The sequence below is a fragment of the Neoarius graeffei genome, chromosome 6 (assembly GCF_027579695.1).
Source record: "Neoarius graeffei isolate fNeoGra1 chromosome 6, fNeoGra1.pri, whole genome shotgun sequence".
Taxonomy (NCBI): Eukaryota; Metazoa; Chordata; class Actinopteri; order Siluriformes; family Ariidae; genus Neoarius; species Neoarius graeffei.
In genome coordinates, this window is record NC_083574.1 from 102,149,741 (window position 1) to 102,170,934 (window position 21,194).

A 21,194-nucleotide genomic window follows, 5' to 3' on the forward strand; every position below is an offset into this window, starting at 1 on the left:
CGCCCAGCGCTCATCCGTTCGGCATTGCCACTAGCGAAAGAAACCGTTATAACGCGGCCTCTACATTGCAAGATTGTACAAATAGATACATTGTAAAGTTGACTGCGCACACACGCTCATTGATGCTGAATTGCTAGACGCTTTATTGACATCTTGTTGGCAATATATAATCGCTGTAACCGGGACAGTTTGTTCGTGTTTGGTGTAAACCGGGACATTTCAGCATCCTGACGGACCTTTGTCGGGGACACGCAACTCAAAATCGGGACTGTCCCGGTTAAACCGGGACGTCTGGTCACATTAGGGCTGAGATGTCTCAGTTCGCACACTCCTCTACTTACACTTGATATTTTGAGTGTGTTCACAATGCAACATTCTGTGAGACCTGGATGGTGGGCTCAAAACAGTCACAATGTTGAGTGTGGAACCCTGGACACTTCTCATCCTCAGTGGTCACCATCTTGACTACGTCGTGGAAGTGGATGGACCACCAACCTATTTTCAGCTAGTCAGAGGAGGGCATGTTGTTGACAATGATGCTGAAGTAATTTTTCTGTCGCATGAAATATCTGCAAATAAGCAAGAAAAATTATATATATAGGCACTGCATAAAAGTGGAGCTCCTGATGGCACAAACTCAATCTCAGTAGAATAATAATATTAGCATATGACACATTGAATTGTGTCAAAGTCCCTCCCACTCCAGGACCTGGTCTTCCCAGGCAGTCTCCTGTCCCAGTACTAACCAGTCTTTTGAGGTGCACTGGGCAGCGCTGATCTCCGTTTCTGTAGCCCTCGGCCTCTCTCTTATTATATAGCTAGGGTTACACTGGGGGACTGGTTCTCTGGTAACCGTGAGAGTTTGACTCCCCACTCACATCTGTATTGCAGCCTTGCCAGATGGCAGTAGGTACAATTTTTATGATGGTCTTTGCAGGGGCGTATCAAGCTTTCCAAAAGTGGGGGTGTTCTGGAATGGGGAAGCCATATCTTTAGAAATCGGTTTATGGCTATATACACGCCCGGCGTGTACACTGATGTACTGTCGATGACCGATATGGAACTTTTTCATACCCATGGTCCATGGATGCAAATGAAAGGGAGGACAGCAGAAAGCCTATAAATCCAGTTGACTCCAGCCAAGTTCTGCATTTCATGCAGAGATCTATCATGTTGGGTTTTGGTGTTGTTACTGCCAGGGCTATGTAATTATTCAGTAAATGAAGGCAAAAAGTATTGAGTGATAATTCTAGGTAACAGGATACTGTTCTATAACAGAGATGTCAGTATTGTTGCCTACACTGGTATACACTGATATAAACAAAACCAAAGACTTCACATAGCCCAAGAAGTCATACACAGTGTATAGATCATACACCATCATGCATAACAGTTTGGACTGGGATCACTTTGTGTGAGCAGGAGGCATGGCTAATCAGTTCATGTTGGAGAAGCGCAGCATCCTGGAAGGACCTCTTTAGTATAGGATTCAAATAAGACGGGGCAGTTCCTGCTTTTAATGTCTTTAATTATTCAAACTCGTGTACAAAACTTGTTTGCATCATGCATTACATCAGGTTTAACGCATAAAATTTGAAAATGATGCAATAGACTACACATACAACAAACACTTAATGGCCAAATAACATTACTGTACAACAATTATTGAACATTCATTCGATTTGAAATGCCTTTAAATCTCAATTAAAAGGTCTGATGACACGAACATGACTCTATGCAATTTCTTAAATAAACTATACAACATGGCAAACGTTAGATTTCTGTTATAATTACGTGAAAAGAAGCTGTTGTTACGCGAATATCCAACTTTTAATTGCACAGCACAAGAAAACTGGGTCCGTGGCTCGCGGCCATGTTGTGACGTTAGCGGAAGAACACGCTGCGGTTCACTGGCTGTCTACTCAATGGAAATGGCGCATGAAAACGCCGGTGAACTCTCTAGCTCTTCCTCTTCTGGGAGTCTAGAATTGTGTTGTGAGTGGGATAGATCGGAAGAATCAAGTGATGACGAACACGGGTGCATCCAACCGTACAGGTTTGAACCTGTTACTGTGCAATCTGAGAGCGACTCCGACCCCGAGATGGACAGTAGACAGGCAGACAGCCCAGCATTGAACACCACAAGGTTGGATAACAAGGATTGGTAGGTCAACCCGTATTTGTTCAAAATGTTATGGAATCAATATTTTAATATTGTGTATTGTTGTCTTGCATGTGTAAACACTGATTATATCATGTAAGCCGTATGCTACACTGAATACATAGTTCCTAATGGAGAATGCAAACGGCTAACATAATAAGCTTACGACTATGCCTGATCCGTGATACATTTAGGATAATATTGGCAGGCACGTCTTCTAGTTTATATACCTTCTTAGTTTTATCCTTGAATGAAGCAAAATATTTGATGACCTACATCAGCGTAAGCAAATGACAATCTGTAGCCTACTTGTCTGGCTAAGTTAGCTTTCCCTCAGTGTTTGCTTTGAGAAACAAGCTTTCACAAGCAAATACATGACTGATATCACGCCGACTTTATGATTACATTTATGATTATCATGAATGTGTACTCTATGATGTGTACTCTATGATGTGTACTCTATGAGCGCTCTGGAGCGAGTCACTTCCAAGATGGCCGCACAGACCGCATGGTTACTATTTTTAGCATCATGTCGGAGCACTCTATAGCTCTACGTACCTTTTATCTTATGTCGTTTCTCAACATATGTTCTGACAGTTGGACTGTCTTTGGAGGAGTCGCCTTGTCCCAGGCGACTGCTGGATCCAGCATAGCTACTAGTAGACCCCCTCCAGAATACTGTAGGCACTGCTGATGGTAGCAGCACATGTTTGTGCTGAACTGAACACCCAAGAGATTCCTTTAAGCTGGGAAGGGTGTCAAAACAATCCAAATCGAAGTGTTCAGAGCACAGGACGGATGTTGGTGAGGGCTCCCACTTGTCACGAGTGCGCCTGACTTGCTTCACCCACTTCGCATGCAGCTCGGGATCTCTGGGAAACTTGAATAAACTTACCCCATCCTTGTGGGTTTTGGAGCAAAAGCCGGCAACACAACATAAAGGCATAATAACTAATATATATATATATATTATAATAATGTATAATAATAATACTAATAATGATAAACTGAACACCTCTCGCATCAACAACAAACTGGTAAGTAAGGAGGAAGATTCTTTCGCTGAAGTCATATAGCCCCTCCTCCTCATTCGTCTCCTGGGTGCTGCAGCCCCGTCAAATTTGCCCAAATAGCCGCGTTTTTTATCATAACTTGTAAAATAGGCGCCTTCGTGAATTAATATATGGATCATCGGGAATTACTTTTTATGTTATAAAACATCGCCAAAGATGTCAAAAACGTGTCATCAGCCCTTTAACACAATCTTTTAGGGCATGGCACCTGGGACAACTGTTTGAACGACAGCATCGCAAGCGCTTTGAGAAGGGTCTGTCTGCAGAGCCGCAGAGCCAGGCACAGTAAGCACCGCATGCGACGTCAAACCTGGAACGGTGAATCAGGAGCGGTAAAACTGGTGTTGGCTCTGCAGACAGATACTGTATTATTGAGCGCTTTCGGCACGCTACGCAAACTGGCTATTATATTCACGCAACTGCTGGGTGAGAAAAACTGTTTTGAGTCCGTTGCGTGGCTGTTTTTTGTCTAACATTATGGCATAGACCGCGGAACGCATTTGAACAAGGGGGGGGGGCCACAATCGCAAGAGGGTGTCACCGAAATGTTGGGTCAGACATAATGCATATACTGTAGGCTACATTTATACACGGACACGCATGTAATGCTATCAGTCATGACAACCAGCACAGAACCGCGCAGATTAAAATGCACAAGAAAAGCACCTCGGTGGTCGGTGGTAACTCAACTTAAACTGCTTGCTTGTACCAGTACTAAAGCACTATAGAGAGAAACACTGAACACAGAGAAGTGCACTCGGCGGTGCTCAGTCAGAGGAAAGTATGGGAATATGCCTGCAGTTTTGTCAGAGCTGCGTGTGTGTCCGCAAGTGCGCGTCTGTGTGTGTGTGTGTGTGAGCGTTTCCACAATATGCCAGCACATAACTGCGCAGAATAAAATGCCAAAACAGCCAACACTAATAACCCCAGCATCAGTTATGACTTTAGTCCACAATATGCCAGCACAGAAGTGTGCAGAATAAAATGCTAAAACAGCCAACAGTACACAACAAAAGCACCTCAGTAGTAGGCTAACTCAACTTAAACAACTTGCTTGTATCAGTACCAATGCAGTATAGAAACATTGAAAACAGAGGAAGCAGTGCACTCGGCAGTGCTAATAGAAGTAACCAATGACTTGCGCTTAAAACTTCCCAAAGGCCTGCCTGCGTCTGTCACTCAGTGCGTTTACATGCACATAGAGAGAATCGAATTTCTGCCGTTGCTCGACTGAAATCGAAGTTCAAAATGCCATGTATACACCTTAATTCGGCTGAAATTGAACCGAACTTGATTTCTCGGAATCGAGCTACACGACCTAGATTATGCGATTTCTGCCGAGCTACTTAGTGCATGTAAACCCTATTGAGCTACGTAGTCGAGTTACTTACTTCAGCACTGCCCCTTCCGGAAGTGACGAGTGACGAGACCACAAGCGGGAAACACGACAGCCTCGGTCGGCATGACAACGAATCATGACAACGGCATGAATCTTTTCTTTTTGTGGCATTGTTTGCACTGTTAAAATTTAGCTCACTTACTGACACACCAACACTACCGATTTGTGCGGTAAACTACCGGTTTTTAACTTCTGTCAACGCCTACCGCTTTTGTACATAATGTCAACGTTTTTTAGATTTCTCAGAAAAAAAATCCCACACTAAGTTCTGAACATGCTTTGCCGGTGTTTCGTGCGTTATTTTGGCATCACGAATACCGGAAATGCACAAGACCAACCAATTATTCGTTTGGTGCTGTTTGCTCACTTCTCTATTTCCGGTTTCGTTGGCAGTGTGCATGTGGTGTGTTTGTGATGAAATTGCTTAGATTCTTGTTAGGATAAAAGGCTCTGAACGGGTTTGATGCAGAAGATTTCCTCATAGATCTCTACTATCATTTCCAGAAAAGGTGAGCATTACTGCAATTCAAACATTTATTAAAGTTTCCTTTGACATTTTTTTTTGCCAGTATTATTATTTAATATTTATTGCTATTTTGAACTGACATGTTCCTTGATAAAATATGTTGTTTTCACTTTACTATTTTTTATTTAATATTTATTGCTATTTTGAACTCTGATATGATTTATAAAATAAACACCTGAGGGAATGAAATAGTGTACAATTATTTCCTTTTATATTTTCAGCGCAAAACGGAAGGACCAACTTAAAGAAATAACTTAAAGAAATTTAAGTTGGAAATTTCCAACTTAAAGAAGTCAGCTGGGGAAAGATGGACATGCAAAAGCCAGTGTATATGAAGACACCCATGGGATTAGGAATACATTGTGTGGTATTCTGGCATCCAAAATTAACATTTTCAAAGACAGCACTTGTTTCAGCTGGAGTCCAGATGAAAAACTTGTGACAAATGCTAAATCTGCAACATATAAAGCATTACATTAGATCAGATGATCAAATCTGTGTAATAAAATGTACTTATTTGATTCCTATTTATGTTTAGTTGTGTTTTATGCTTTGTTTAAAGTGAATTAGTAGCAACATCTTTAAAAACAATTGTCCGCCAAAATTTGAAATTGCCAATTTGTGCAACGGTACTGTGCGCGAGTAAAATCTACCTCTTTTTCTTGTGAAAAGGTTGGCATGTATGCACTTACTGTATCACCAAATACATCTGTACAGCTGTTGCATAGCTGTGAATTGTGTACATAAACAAGTCACTGTATTTGTGTGTATATATAATGTCCAACATCTGAAGAATGTCAATAAAAACAAAACAATTGAACTTTTTGTGTGTTTATTAAGACATAAGTTAAATTGTAAGCAAAAAAAAAAAATTTTTTGTAATCAAAAAATGGGCTTTAGAAAAATATACAATTGTGCAAAATAAGTTGTCTTACAAAACAGTGGTCTGCGCAGGACAGTTTGTAGCCATACAGTCTGTTAGAGCAAGCCTAACAGCTTGAGCACGGAACTTGTGAACACGGAACTGCCAGTGTTGCCAGATTGGGCGGTTTTAAGTGCATTTTGGCAGACTTGAACATGTTTTGGGCTGGAAAACATCAGCAGTATCTGGCAACACTGCTGATAACTTTGTTTATACTCTTGAATAGCTCTTCTTCATGGCTACAACCGGAAGTGTACCAACACGATTGGGCGTGTAGCGCCATTTGTGGCTCGGGTGCACAATGTACCTCACACAATAGCTCGATTTCCTTGTGTGCATGTAGGATTGGATTTCACTGGCACCCCTGCTGGGACCCTTAGCTCGATTACCGACAGTAGCTCGATTTGGATGTGCATGTAAACGCACTGATTGGCCTGCACGAACTCCTTTGCGATGGCTGTCATGTCATTTTGTTCCAGAATGTCACGGTGAATATGGCAGTTCATCAAGTCATTCAGTCTCTTTTGTGTCATTGTGGATCGGAGGTATGATTTCAGTCGACGAAGTGTGGAAAACAAACTCTCTGCTGATGCCGAGGGCACGAAGGCCAAAAGCCAGGGCACTGAGGCCATAAAATAAAACAATGATTTTAAGTTCATGTCTATAATGAATTTAATTTAAGGACTAATGACTCTTCTGAGGAAGATTGGAGTCCCGGTCAAAACTATCAAGCAGGTAAAGAAACATCTACAATATGTCTGAAGATAAGAAAATATTGAACACATCTAAACTTATCAATCCATCACTCACTTCAAAAATTGTAAAACTTATTAAACCTATATCCTCCCATAATTTTTGTTCAATTGACACCAAATGTGCAAGAGCATCTTCAGACTGTACTACTACGCAGATTTTTGATTCATCAAAATTGAACCTGGAGTTCATCAAAATGTTTGACTGTAAATGGAACATATACTAGCATGCAGGCTACTGATTAACCCATAAGAGCCCAGACCGATTTCTCAATCAAGGAAAATTATTGAGGAAATAAAATGAACTAAATAGACGACAAAGAAAACATTTCTGACCTTTTATTTTTTAAAATAGCACTTTCATGTCTCAAGATCTGAAATATTAAATTGCAGATTTGCAGAACACTGCGACACTATTACACTGTTAACCCCAAAGTTCATTCTGTGCAAACAGTTTGAGTAAATTCCACTTTTAAAGATTAGTTTTATTGCATTACTTAAACAGTATGAGTGTATGAAGAGTATATGAGACAGTCATTGGGTGTACTCATTTTTGTAATTTAAACAAACTAAAACTATCATGTTTTACCTCAGGCCACAGTGCTGCCCTGCTGTGATTGGCTCAAAACTCAAGACAAGTCTGTGCTTGTCCGTTGACGGCTACAGAGGAAGTTGCGCCATTTTCTAATTTACACAGAGCAATTTAAGGTCTTTGCACTTTTGACAGCAAGCTAATTAGCATGTTAGCGGCTACAGTCGGTACTCGACACGTTAAAAGTGGGTCAATGTTGTAACGACATAACGTTACTGTACAAGCAATGCTTATTTAACGGTAACAAACTTAAGCCCTATATGTTGAAATCCCTCTCTTATCCGCTCGTTAATTTATCACACAGTCTTACCTCAGTCAACTTCTTCCCTCCTTTTGTGAAAATTCAGCATCTCAGACACGGACACAAGTGGGCGGGGGATGCGTTTGATTAAGTCTTCTGATTGGCTGGTGATAGATTGGTGGGCGGGGGATGCGTTTGATTAAGTCTCCTGATTAGCTGGTGATAGATTGGTGTCATTATAGCGCGTCGGAGCGGTTCATGCCAGGCTCGAGTCCACTCAATGTCAAAAAATATTGGTTTAGCCTATTTTTTAAATAATTTTCAAAAAGTTACCCGGGCCACGGCCCCCCTGGCCCGGGCGGTTCTGTGGTCTATGCGTTACGGCAATAGTTTACTTCCTTGTTACACATTTTATAGTAGCTGTATAATTTTCATAATGATGTCATTTTAATCTGACAAAAGTGCGGGGGATGAAATTGTGTTTCAACAAAAGTGCGGGGGATGAAACGTACGCATTCCCCGCGGGTGATACGCCCCTGCCTATGGTCAATTTAGAGTCACCAGTTAACCTAACCTGCATGTCTTTGGACTGTGGGGGAAACCGGAGCACCCGGAGGAAACCCACGCAGACACGGGGAGAACATGCAAACTCCGCACAGAAAGGCCCTCGCCGGCCACGGGGCTCGAACCCGGACCTTCTTGCTGTGAGGCGACAGCGCTAACCTCTACACCACCGTGCCGCCCCGGTTGCCAGATTTATGCAAAATAAAAATTATACAGCTTTTATTTATTTATTTTTATTTAAACCTCTCTCACCCCTCACCTCTCTCAGATCTGTGACCTGCTGCTCTATTTAACTCTATCACAAAAGAGCTTCATAAATATCCACTGTATAATAAAATGTCCTGCCGCCAGGGGGCGCTGAGATTTATATGCTGTAACGATACTTTAATATCGTGATAAAATTCCCTGCAATAGACTTTATTCAGATATCATAGGAATGTGAGAACTTTTTTTTAAATCATAGTTTATAACTTTTATCATGTTTCAAAAATTATGACGAAATAAATCGACCTTCGGAGCAGCTTTGATTTGATGTTGATTCTTTTTTCTCTCTTCAACTCAGTTTATAAAATGGAAAATTTGGTCTCATTTCATTCCATTTTCATTTATTTTATTCAAAATTAAATGTTAAATATCACCAGTCTCAGCACGGTGGTGTAGTGGTTAGCACTGTCACCTTACAGCAAGAAGGTCTTGGGTTCAAGCCCAGTGGCTGATGAGGGCCTTTCTGTGTGGGGTTTGCATGTTGTCCTCCGGGTGCTCCGGTTTCCCCCACAGTCCAAAGACATGCAGGTTAGGTTAACTGGTGACTCTAAATTGAGCGTAGGTGTGAATGTGAGTGTGAATGGTTGTCTGTGTCTATGTGTCAGCCCTGTGATGACCTGGCGACTTGTCCAGGGTGTACCCCGCCTTTCACCCGTAGTCAGCTGGGATAGGCTCCAGCTTGCCTGCGACCCTGTAGAACAGGATAAAGCGGCTAGCAGAGGTGGAAAGTAACGAATTACATTACTCGCGTTACTGTACTTGAGTAGCTTTTTTGTGTACTTATACTTTTTCAAGTAATTTTTAAAGAGTGTACTTTTACTTTTACTTAAGTATGTTTTCTTTTAAGTAGTGTACTTCGGTACATTTTACATCACAACCGTTACTGAGTAAAAAATAAATAAATAATAAATAAAAAAAAAAAGGCTAAAACGGAGAAGGGGAAATGCATGGGCGTCGCCACCATTGAATGTGAAGTGGGCGTGTCCCCCTCACATTTCATAATTCTTCGTTTGGACCCGCCCACATTTAACATAAAATATGAGTTCACTCAGCGCCGTTTCTATTGCTTCGTGAAAGAATCCATTCCACTTGATGGATAAGAGAAAACACAGAGCACTGAAAATCCACTCCGGGTTTTCCGGGCGCTCCCTACAACAGCTCACCGCGCGCGAGGGAAGTGAATCTCAGCGCGAGCACAGAAATGTTGGTGCAGCTGCTGGAAAGTGGAGGAGGTGACGTCATCCCCATTGCAACCTCACAATGTCTAGCTTTTGCTAAAACCTTATTCTTTTGTTATCTGCCCTCAAAATTAACCCTAGGGCACGTTAAATTAATATTCAACTAAACAGTGAAATAAGCTTAGCCTAATGGGGTATTCTTGGTTGATGAATTGTTTGCAGTATTTGCTCCCCCCCAGACACAATGGACATAAGGACATTCTTTACAAAGAAGCGGAAAGTCAGTCAGAATTTCCCCACAGGACAGGGTTTTTTGTCCCAATGGAAATGTTAGTGCAGTTAGCTGGCTAGTCAATGTTAGGAGATGTATCAGCTAGCCTAACGTTAGCTATCATTTCATTCAAACCCAGTAGGCCTGCCTTACTGTAATGCCAAGAATGAGGTCAAGTCTGCTCTGATGATATTTATTGATTCCTTGTTTTGTCTGGTCTTTGGCAGTTTTCTGGAAAGTAAGATGGGAAATCAGTGTATGGGGAAGGAATAGTAGAGAGGAAAGCGATGGAGAGAGATGGATGTTATTCCAGGTGGATTGTGAAGGAAAGGGGGATAAAAGTTATGAAGTGGTAGAAATTGTGGTGGCACCAATATAAGAAGGAGTTCTATCTATAAATCTATTTGTTATACTAATCTGTAAATGTTACTGTAGCACCACCATTGCATGTAGGTTGACAAAACTGCACTTGTTCATTGTGTGAAGTTCTCTTTTATGTGTCGTTGCTTGACCCAGTGTAACTTTGTGTTATGAAGACTGCATGATGCCATGCCATTTTTGTTATGAGTATCGCTAAATCGGAAAAAGTAAAATGCACCCACTAAAGTCACTGTTGGTGGTGAACAAAATTGCACCTGTTCATTGTGTGAAGTTATTTTTTATGTGTCACCGTTTCTTGACACAGTGTGATTTTCTGTTATGAAGTTTGCATGATGCCATGTCATGCCTGTTCATTGTGTGAGATTATGAATATTCTTATTTTTAAACATACAGTTGAGTGTCACTATTGCTTGGCCCAGTGGCATGTTGTGTTACATCTAAAACTAAATAGAAAACACAAAATAAAAAGTAAAATGCACCCATAAAGTCATTGTTGGTGATAAATTGTGTCACATTCATCTCATTATCTTAGGCGTAGCGGTGGGTTTAAAAACAGGCTGATGAATATATGGACTAGTTGAATGAAGACTTCTTGTTGAAAATTAATTAAAATTTTTCTGGCGGAGGACCCCCCGCCAGTGTGTCCCCCCCACATTAAAAATCCTTCTGACGCCCCTGGGGAAATGCGTTCTGGAAATGAATCACAGGAAGGACAGTTGTCGCGCGCGCGAGTCTCACACAGATGATGGCAGACATGCACCGGCGCTTTAAGGGGGGGGGGCTTCAGGGGGCTCAACCCCCTGGGCCACAGCCAATCAGGGGCCTTGTAATATTAATAAAATAATAAACTGTCGGAATCGTGGGCCTACATTAATGTACGGATAGAAATAAGGTTAGAAATAAATGAGCGCACAGTAGCCTGCTGTAAGAGACATGGTGGATATGGTTCATGAAACGAACACCCACAACTGTACCAGAATAAAATGTAACAAAATGTAACATCACGCACAAAAGCGCGCCAACGACTGCAGACTACAGAGACACAAATTTAGAGGCTTTGAAAGATGAAGCGTTCACATGTTAGCGGGGCGCATAAAAGGAAAAAAAAGAGAGAGATGCAGGTAATGATAGAATCGTTGCCTAAAGTCACAGACTTTTTTAAGGTAAGGATCACCAATCTGTTCAGAATATCAGCTACTTATCAGTTATCAGCCTACCAGCAGCTAGGCTATGTGCAGCTAGGCTAGATATGCTATGATCTGTCCAACAGTAAAATAAATCAGTTGTGATTTGAATACGTGTCGTGTGATTTGAGTTATAATCCTGTTAGTATAATAGCATATTTCGATGGGGATAATAAAATGTCTAAAACGGCATCTACTGAAGAAATTGATGAAAAGATTGTAGGCTATAATGTTCACAGTTCGGGCAGCAGACAGAGTAAGCATACTGAGGGGAATAGCAATACAAAGCTAGCGCAGATCCACATTTCTCGCTAGCTGTGTTGGGTGTGTTGTTAACCCATGTGGATTTAAGTGAAATACTTGAGAAGTTCTGTGGTCAAGACAACGTTTTAAGGTAAGGATGCTTGATTATTAATGTTTGCCCGCCGTGGCTTGTTGTTGATGAAAGGCCCACATGATTTTGCCTTATGCAGCTACTGCTAGCGTCATGCTTTGAACTAGGTTAAGCTCATTTGCGCTAAAGGATGGGTTTATTGAAGGACTTTGATGTAGCTAGTTTCTTTTTAAAAAATCGTATGCTCAAAACAGTATGCCCGTGTTCATCATGTTTAACTTTTTTCTTGATGGAGTGTGTGAAATATTGTTGAGTGGTATTTCGATGCAGTCATGTCAAAAAGGCAGTTGAATGCATGGTCTTATTCAAGGAGAAGGAAGACTTGCATGATGCTTGAACATAGATCGGTAAAATATACCCTAGTAGGACTCGGTTTCGTGTATTTCGGTCTGTAGAGTTATGAGTTTGGCCACTGTCCATGGTGTTTACATTTCATGTGGCCGCCGAGCCAAGTACCTTCATCATCATCATCATCATCATGTTCCCCTGTCAAAAGTTAAACTCTCTAGGGGTGCTTCTGCTGTAGCAGTTGCAGCAGTTGCTCAAAGTTTGATTTGTCCATCATCATATGTCTTATCTGTTGGGTGTCTATGCCCAGCAGATTTTCCCATTTCGTCCATTTGTAACCATTTTTGTCAAACAGCAGCTGCTTTTGCACTTGGTTATTGCCCATCCGGCAAACGTGAGCAATATATTTTAGTTGTTGTACGTAGCAGGATAGTTTTATATCCTGGGTTCCTGTCAGTTTCCGGAGGTCAGCACTGGACATCTTGTAGCTCCAGTCTATATCTTCATTTGTAGTGTTCTTTTGGTCAGGGGCATTCTTTCGTTTATATCCACCTTTAATCATTTTCCTTAGGAAGCCGTGCCACACTACCTCAATTTTGTGAATTTCACTGGATGATAGTTGCCATGCCTGTGTGCTGTACAGGAGACGAGATCGAACGCATGCCACTAGGAACTTTATACGGGTTTTTAGTAGTATTCGGTGGTCGGTTAGAACGTGTTTCAGTTCATTCCATTTCATGAATGCAGCACTTATCCTAGCATGCAGGAAGTGTGAGGATTCATCACAGTTGCTGACATTATAACCAAGATATTTAAAGGTGCGGACTTTTTTAATATTAGTGCCGCCAAGGGAAATGATACTTGGTTTACATTTGATATCCTCATTGACGTTAAAAGCCATTGTTTCTGTTTTGACATATGATATTTGTAAACCAAAGTGGGTGTAGGTCTTATCATACAACTGAAGAATATTCTGAAGCTCCTCGATGGATCCAGCGAGTATGGCCTGATCATCTGCGTATAGAATCTCTGTTATGCAACCCTCTCCTGATGCTCGTGCTTTCGTACGCATTTCTCTTGTGGATACCTCATTTGGAATGCAATATCTGAACTTGAAGCCTGTATCTGGGTACAGTTTTGATATCTCATGCTGTGCAATCCTGACAACAAAGTCCATATAGATATTTAAAAACTGATGGTGATTCTAGGGCACCTTGTCTTGCAGTGAATGTTTGTTTTCATGCCGCCGAGCTATTTTTATGTATTTTATTTTTTAAAAGGACTTGTCTGTAGGTGTGTGTGTTTTATGTTTACAACACATAGGTCTACATTAGCGCACGCACGCTTGTGTGGTTATCTCTGGCCATGCCCCTGCGTTAAAGTTACGCAGTATCACTGTCCTGTCCGTGGTAATAATCAGAACCGGCTCTGTAATGATAATGCACGCATTCTTCTCTCCCTCTGTGGTCGGATGTGTTGAGCGATGTGAGCGTGGGCCTTGCGCAGCTACGCTGAGCCAAACGTAACCTATCGTAGGCTTCTAGGCTAATTACGCGCTTACACTGTAAATGCTTGACACGTATTGCAAATAAAATAAGAGTGTTTTCCTGGCCAACAGTAAGGGTAGGGTTGACAGGTAGCCTATGAGGGGCCTAGCCCCTGGGCCATGGGTGTTGATAAAGCTCCCCTGTGGACATGGAGGAGACCGAGGAACCTGTGGTGGACAACCCTGCAGAAAACGCAATTTCTTCCAGTAATGAAGTGCACCCCTGGCCCTACATACGTGATCACTTCAGCTTCGTAGAAAAAAGGGGTGACAGTTTCATTATGCAATGCAAATTGTGTGTGCCCAAGAAGACAACCATTGCGGCATACAAAAATTCGACGTCTAATCTGCGCAAGCATGTTGAGGTAAGTATTGTCATTGGCATCATAATCACGGGCGCAGATAGAGGGTGGGACGGGTGGGATTCGTCCCACCCAGATTTAAATTCACCTCGTTCGGTCCCCCCCACTTATAGGGAGGAAAAAACATCTATGCTGTCTTTCTTTGCATAAGGCAAACCTCACGGAAAAATCAAAAGACTAATTACCATTCGGTTTATTGAGGTGCACAGCAGTGTATACATAGTTGCAACAACTCACATAAAACAAAACAAAGACTGATATTCGGTTGGTTGAGCTGCGCAGACTGCACAGGTTTCGAGCTCGAGCTTGGTTGCTATGGTTACCCACAACAAGTTTGACAGGCATATCGGGGTTGGGGTTGGTTTGCTGGCAGCTTTGTTCCCCCCAGTAAGCAAAACAAATAATGTTTGAATTGAATTGTTCAGTAACACACAGTGCACACAGGCAAGCTACGAGATTTCGGTGCAACATTTCACTTTCATATTTCATGTACAATGCTTTGTGTGTGGTCAGGGCGATGTAAACGACATGACTGTGTGTATTGACCTTTTTTGTTTGTCTCAGTTTTAATGCAGCATTATCCTAAGCATTCAATTTGATACACTTCCTTTAAATAAAACATCTGGGTTGAGATGTACATATATCCTTGTTTCCTCTTCTTTTTCATTTTTGCACAACACAATGGAGGCAGAAAACACCCATTGTTAAAAGTACTGTAACGTTTTACTTTTACTCAAAGTACATTTTAAATGATCTACTTTTTACTTTTACTTGAGTAGATTTTTTGTCTGGTAACTTTACTTGTACTTAAGTAAAATTTCATCAGAGTAACAGTACTTGTACTTGAGTATAATATTTTAGTACTCTTTCCACCTCTGGCGGCTAGAGATAACGGACGGATGGATGGATCAGTCTCAGTTGTTCCCAGGTTCTTCTTTTTAATTCAGCTTTACCTGTTCTTCTTAGCAAAGTAAAAATATTGCAATACATATCATGGATTGTAGAAACATCTTCAAGTATCATGATTGTGACATTTTCTGTCATATTTCCCCCCTCCTACCTTTCCATGTCCAGAATTATTGGCACCTCCAACTACACTGAGTGAAATTTCATGTATGCAATAACACATGCAGTATGAGCTGAAGATGCTGTACCTGTATAGTATATCATGGTTTATTTCCAAACACAGTGTTAAACACTGAAGCGTATGGCGGTAGAGGTGTCGATATAAATGATCTCGGTTAACCTGATAATGGTGACTGCACTGCTGTCCTTCACTGTATTTATGAAATTAAAATTTGTGTTAATCTAAAACCAAGACAGAAAAAACACCCTACATCCATCCATCCTTTTTGTATTGGATACTAACATGTTACTATTATTCTGACAACACACATTAATACACTCTGGCAACCAAAATTCTGAAAACACAAATTCATCTACTCGGCAACCCATATTTATCTCTCGCAACCCAAATTAATCGAATATGGCAACCCATATTAATCTACTCTGGCAACCCAAATTAATGCACTCTGGCAACCCAAATTAATGCACTCTGGCAACCTAAATGAACCTACTCTCGCAACATAAATGTATCCACTCTGGCAACCCTAATTGATCCACTCTGGCAACACACATTAACCTCTTCAGTCACCGCGTACACAATTGTGCACATTACTTTCTGAAGTAATACAGTGTAATATCATGACCGATATAATCCACTCTGCCAACCCACATTAATCCACTTTGACAATCCAGATTAAGGCTTTCTGGCAGCACAAATTGATCCACTGTCACAATCCAAATATATCCACTCTGGCAACCCACAAGAATCCACTTTAGAAACACAAATTAACGCACTCTGGCAACCCAAATTGTTCCACTCTGGCAACCCACATTAATCCACTATGCTAAACTAATGACCGACCAGATGAGATGCTTTTGTTAACACACACGCGCAGAATACAGTACCTCACTGTTTTAATTGTTGAGTTTTAATTCACTAAAAGCAAATATTTTTCACAAATAATGAAAGCGCTTCCTCTATTCTGACATTTGTGTTTAGTATACCTTTCAGTTAAAACGGTTTTATTTATTCATTTACTCTTTTGTGTTTTATTTTACAGTATATTTTGTTTTATCCTCCTTCTCTGGAATTGTTTCCATTTTTTCTTTACTTCATTTAATCCTTTTATAACTGAATGATGATGTTTGTTGCCAGTTGTGTTTTCCTCATGATGAAAAGGGAGCAGGAGTTCTCAGGCTCTCAGCTCTGAAAGGTTCTCCTTGGAACTGCAGTGCGCTCGTGCTGCCCTCTGGTGGCGGAGTGCGAGAGCTACACGTTTCAGCACCGTGACGACAATCACAGCAATTTCCTGTGTGCTGTTGTTCATCATCATCATCAACACCGCATCTTGAAAGCCGAGAGGGGCGGAGCCAGGTGATATTATGGAAGTCACAGGAAGTTGATTTGGTCATGTGTGACTGAAAAGAAAGGGTGGAGTCACGAGCGACGTGAAGATTTCAAACAGCGGTGGAAGCGATTATTTTGATGTTGTTTCTATCAGGGCAGAGATGATTCATCTGTGATGGGTGGGTGGATGGGGGGGCATCAGGGGGTGAGTTGCATGTGTGTGAAGTTGCCATTGATATACAGTATTGGGATTTTAGAGACACATGTTGCCATCATGGCACGGTGGTGTAGTGGTTAGCGCTGTCGCCTCACAGCAAGAAGGTCCGGGTTCGAGCCCCATGGTCGGCGAGGGCCTTTCTGTGTGGAGTTTGCATGTTCTCCCCGTGTCCGCGTGGGTTTCCTCCGGGTGCTCCGGTTTTCCCCACAGTCCAAAGACATGCAGGTTAGGTTAACTGGTGACTCTAAATTGACCGTAGGTGTGAATGTGAGTGTGAATGGTTGTCTGTGTCTCTGTGTCAGCCCTGTGATGACCTGGCGACTTGTCCAGGGTGTACCTCGCCTTTCACCCGTAGTCAGCTGGGATAGGCTTCAGCTTGCCTGCAACCCTGTAGCACAGGATAAAGCGGCTTCAGATAATGAGATAAGAATGAGAATGTTCCCAGGAAGTCCATGCTTATTTGGGCAGGACAGTGCCAGGCCTCATTCGGCACGGGCCACAACAGCATGGCTTTGTAGACACAGAGTGTGTGTGCTTGACTGGCCTGCTGCCAGTCCAGATCTGTCTCCTACTGAGAATGCATGGTGCATCGTGAAGATGACAATCAGACAATGGCAGCCACAGACTGTTGAGCAGTTGAAGTCTTGTATCAAGCAAGAATGGACAAAAAGTCCAACTCCTCAGATCCCATACGATTATAAAGTGTTATTAAAAGGAAAGGTGATGTAGCACAATGGTAATAATGCCTCTGTCCCAACTTTTTTTTTTTTTGGAGTGTGTTGCAGGACTCAAATGCTAACTTTGTTTATATTTACAACATACAATTAAGTTGGTCAGTAAAACTATTGAAAATCTTTTCTTTGTACTTTTATCAGCTAGATAAAGATTCACATGAATTAACAAATCACACATTTTTGTTTTTATTGCATTTTGGAAAATATCCCAACTTTTATGGAAATTGGGTTTGTAGATTTTTGTAAGTTTGGGTCCTGAGGAGACTCTGAATTTATTGTTTGGGTCTCAAGTTGAAAAGGTTTCATAACCACTGGTGTAGTGGTTAGCACTGTTGCCTCACAGCAAGAAGGTTCTGGGTCCGAGCCCAGCGGCTGGTGGGGTCTTTCTGTATAGAGTTTGCATGTTCTCCTTGTGTCAGTGTGGGTTTCCTCCGGGTGGTCCGGTTTCCCCCACAGTTCAAGACATGCAGTTAGGTTAACATGGGGCGGCCTTGGGCTGAAGTGCCCTTGAGCAAGGTACCGAACCCCTGACTGCTCCCCGGGCGCTCTAGTGTGGCTGCCCACTGCTCTGGGTGTGTGTGTGCGTGTGTTCACTGCTTCAGATGGGTTAAATGCAGAGGATGAATCTCACTGTGCTTGAAGTGTGCATGTGACAAATAAGAGTTTCTTCTTTCTTCTAAATAATGCCAGCATTTTCCCTCAGCAGGATCATCATCATCAACATCAACAACAACAACATCATCACCATCATCATCCTCGGACAGAGGCTGGATTTTCTCTGCAGCTGTTAGTGCAGTTAGAAATTGCAGCGTAACCCCTAAAAGTATCACTGCCTTCAGTTTGTTTGTTATTTCCAATAACATTCTGTCTGTTCAGTCTATTTTTATTGATTTTTCCCCCCCAGAATGCTCAGGTCCTCATGTTTAGTAAACAGTGGTTTAAAAAAAAAAAGTCCCTTGTATGTTTCTTGCCCCCTCCTAGAACTGCCACCTTATTGTGGTGGAGGGGTTTGTGTGCTTGAATGATCCTAGGAGCTATGTTGTCGGGGGCATTATGCCCCTGTCAGAGTTTCCCAAGGCAGACAGGTCCTAGGTGACAGGCCAGACCAAGAGCAGTTCACCAAAACCCTTATGGAGAAACCATCGAGGACCGTGACGTCGCCCGGTATGGCACAGCCGGGGCCCCACCCTGGAGCCAGGCCTGGGGTTGGGGCTCGTATGCAAGCGCTTGGTGGCCGGGCCTTTGCCCATGGGGCCCGGCCGGGCTCAGCCCGAAGAGGTGACGTGGGCCCGACCTCCTGTGGGTTCACCACCCACAGAGGTAGCAGTAGGGGACTGGTGCAGTGTGGATTGGGTGGCAGTCGAAGGCAGGGGCCTCGACGACCTGATCCCCGGACACAGCAGCTAGCTGTTGGGAGATGGAATGTCACTTCGCTGGGGGGGAAAGAGCCTGAGCTTGTGCGGGAGGTTGAGAGGTACCGGCTAGAGATAGTCGGGCTCACCTCCACTCACAGCTTGGGCTCTGGAACCCAGCTCCTCGAGAGGGGCTGGACTCTCCACTTCTCTGGAGTCGCCCATGGTGAGCGGCGGCGGGCTGGTGTGGGCTTGCTTATAGCTCCCCAGCTCCGCCACCATGTGTTGGAGTTTACCCCAGTGAACGAGAGGGTCGCCTCTCTGCGCCTTCAGATTGGGGAGAGGGCTCTTGCTGTTGTTTGTGCCTACGGGCCGAATAGCAGTATAGAGTATCCGGCCTTCTTGGAGTCCCTGGGAGAGGTACTGAGGGGTGCTCAGACTGGGGACTCCATTGTGTTACTGGGGGACTTCAATGCTCACGTGGGCGATGACAGTGACACCTGGAGGGGCATGGCTGGGAGGAACGGCCTCCCCGATCTGAACCCGAGTGGTGTTTTGTTATTGGACTTCTGTGCTAGTCACGGTTTGTCCATAACGAACACCATGTTCGAGCATGGGGTGTCCATAAGTGCACGTGGCACCAGGACACCTTAGGTCGGAGGTCGATGATAGACTTTGTTGTCGTTTCATCTGATCTCCGGCCCTATGTCTTGGACACTCGGGTGAAGAGAGGGGCTGAGGTGTCAACTGATCACCACCTGGTGATGAGTTGGATCCGCTGGCGGAGGAGGAAGCTGGACAGACCTGGCAGGCCCAAATGTATGGTGAGGGTCTGCTGGGAATGTCTGGCCGAGCACTCTGTTGGGGAGGTCTTTAACTCCCACCTCCGGGAGAGCTTTTCCCAGCTTCCGAGGGAGGTGGGGGACATTGAGTCTGAGTGGACCATGTTCTCTGCCTCCATTGTGGATGCAGCTGTTCAGAGCTGTGGCCGCAAGGTCTCCGGTGCCTGTCATGGCGGCAATCCCTGAACCCGGTGGTGGACACCGGAAGTAAGGGATGCTGTCAAGCTGAAGAAGGAGTCCTATCGGGCCATGTTGACCTCTGGGACCCCTGAGGCAGCTGACGGGTATCGGCAGGCCAGGCGTGCTGCAGCTCGGGCAGTTGCGGAGGCAAAAACTCGGAACTGGGAGGAGTTCGGGGAGGCCATGGAGAAGGACTATCGGTCGGCCTCGAAGAAATTCTGGCAAACTGTCCGGCACCTCAGGAGGGGGAAGCAATGCTCTGCCAACACTGTTTACAGTGCGGGTGGGGAGCTGTTGACCTCGACTGGGGACATTGTCGGGCAGTGGAAGGAACACTTTGAGGATCTCCTCAATCCCACCGTCATGTCTTCCATTGAGGAGACTGAGGCTGATGACGCAGAGGTGGACTTGTCCATTACCCAAGCCGAAGTCACTGAGGTGGTTTGCAAGCTCCTCGGTGGCAAGGCACCGGGGGTGGATGAGATCCGCCCTGAGTATCTCAAGTCTCTGGATGTTGTGGGGCTGTCTTGGTTGACACGTCTCTGCAACATCGCGTGGCGGTTGAGGACAGTGCCTCTGGAGTGGCAGACTGGGGTGGTGGTCCCTCTTTTCAAGAAAGGGGACCGGAGAGTGTGCTCCAATCACACTTCTCAGCCTCCCAGGGAAAGTTTACTCTAGGGTACTGGAGAGGAGAATTCAACCAATAGTCGAACCTCGGATCCAGGAGGAACAATGCGGTTTTCTTCCTGGTCGCGGAACACTGGACCAGCTCTATACCCTTCATAGGGTGCTCAAGGGTTCATGGGAGTTTGCCCAACCAGTCCACATGTGCTTTGTGGATCTGGAGAAGGTATTCGACCGTGTCCCCCATGGTATTCTGTGGGGGGTGCTTCGGGAGTATGGGGTTCGGGGCTCTTTGCTAAGGGCTGTCCGGTCCCTGTACGAACAGAGCAGGAGTCTGGTTCGCATTGCCGGCAGTAAGTCAGACCTGTTCCCAGTGCATGTTGGACTCCGGCAGGGCTGCCCTTTGTCACCGGTTCTGTTCATAATTTTTATGGACAGAATTTCTTGGCGCAGCCAGGGGCCAGAAGGAATCCTGTTTGGGAACCACAGGATTTCATCTCTGCTTTTTGCGGATGATGTTGTCCTGTTGGCTTCTTCAAACCAGGACCTCCAGCATGCACTGGGGCGGTTTGCAGTCGAGTGTGAAGTGGCTGGGATGAGAATCAGCACCTCCAAGTCCGAGGCCATGGTTCTCGACCGGAAAAGGATGGCTTGCCCTCTCCAGGTTGGTGGAGAAGTCCTGCCTCAAGTGGAAGAGTTTAAGTATCTCGGGATCTTGTTCACGAGTGAGGGAA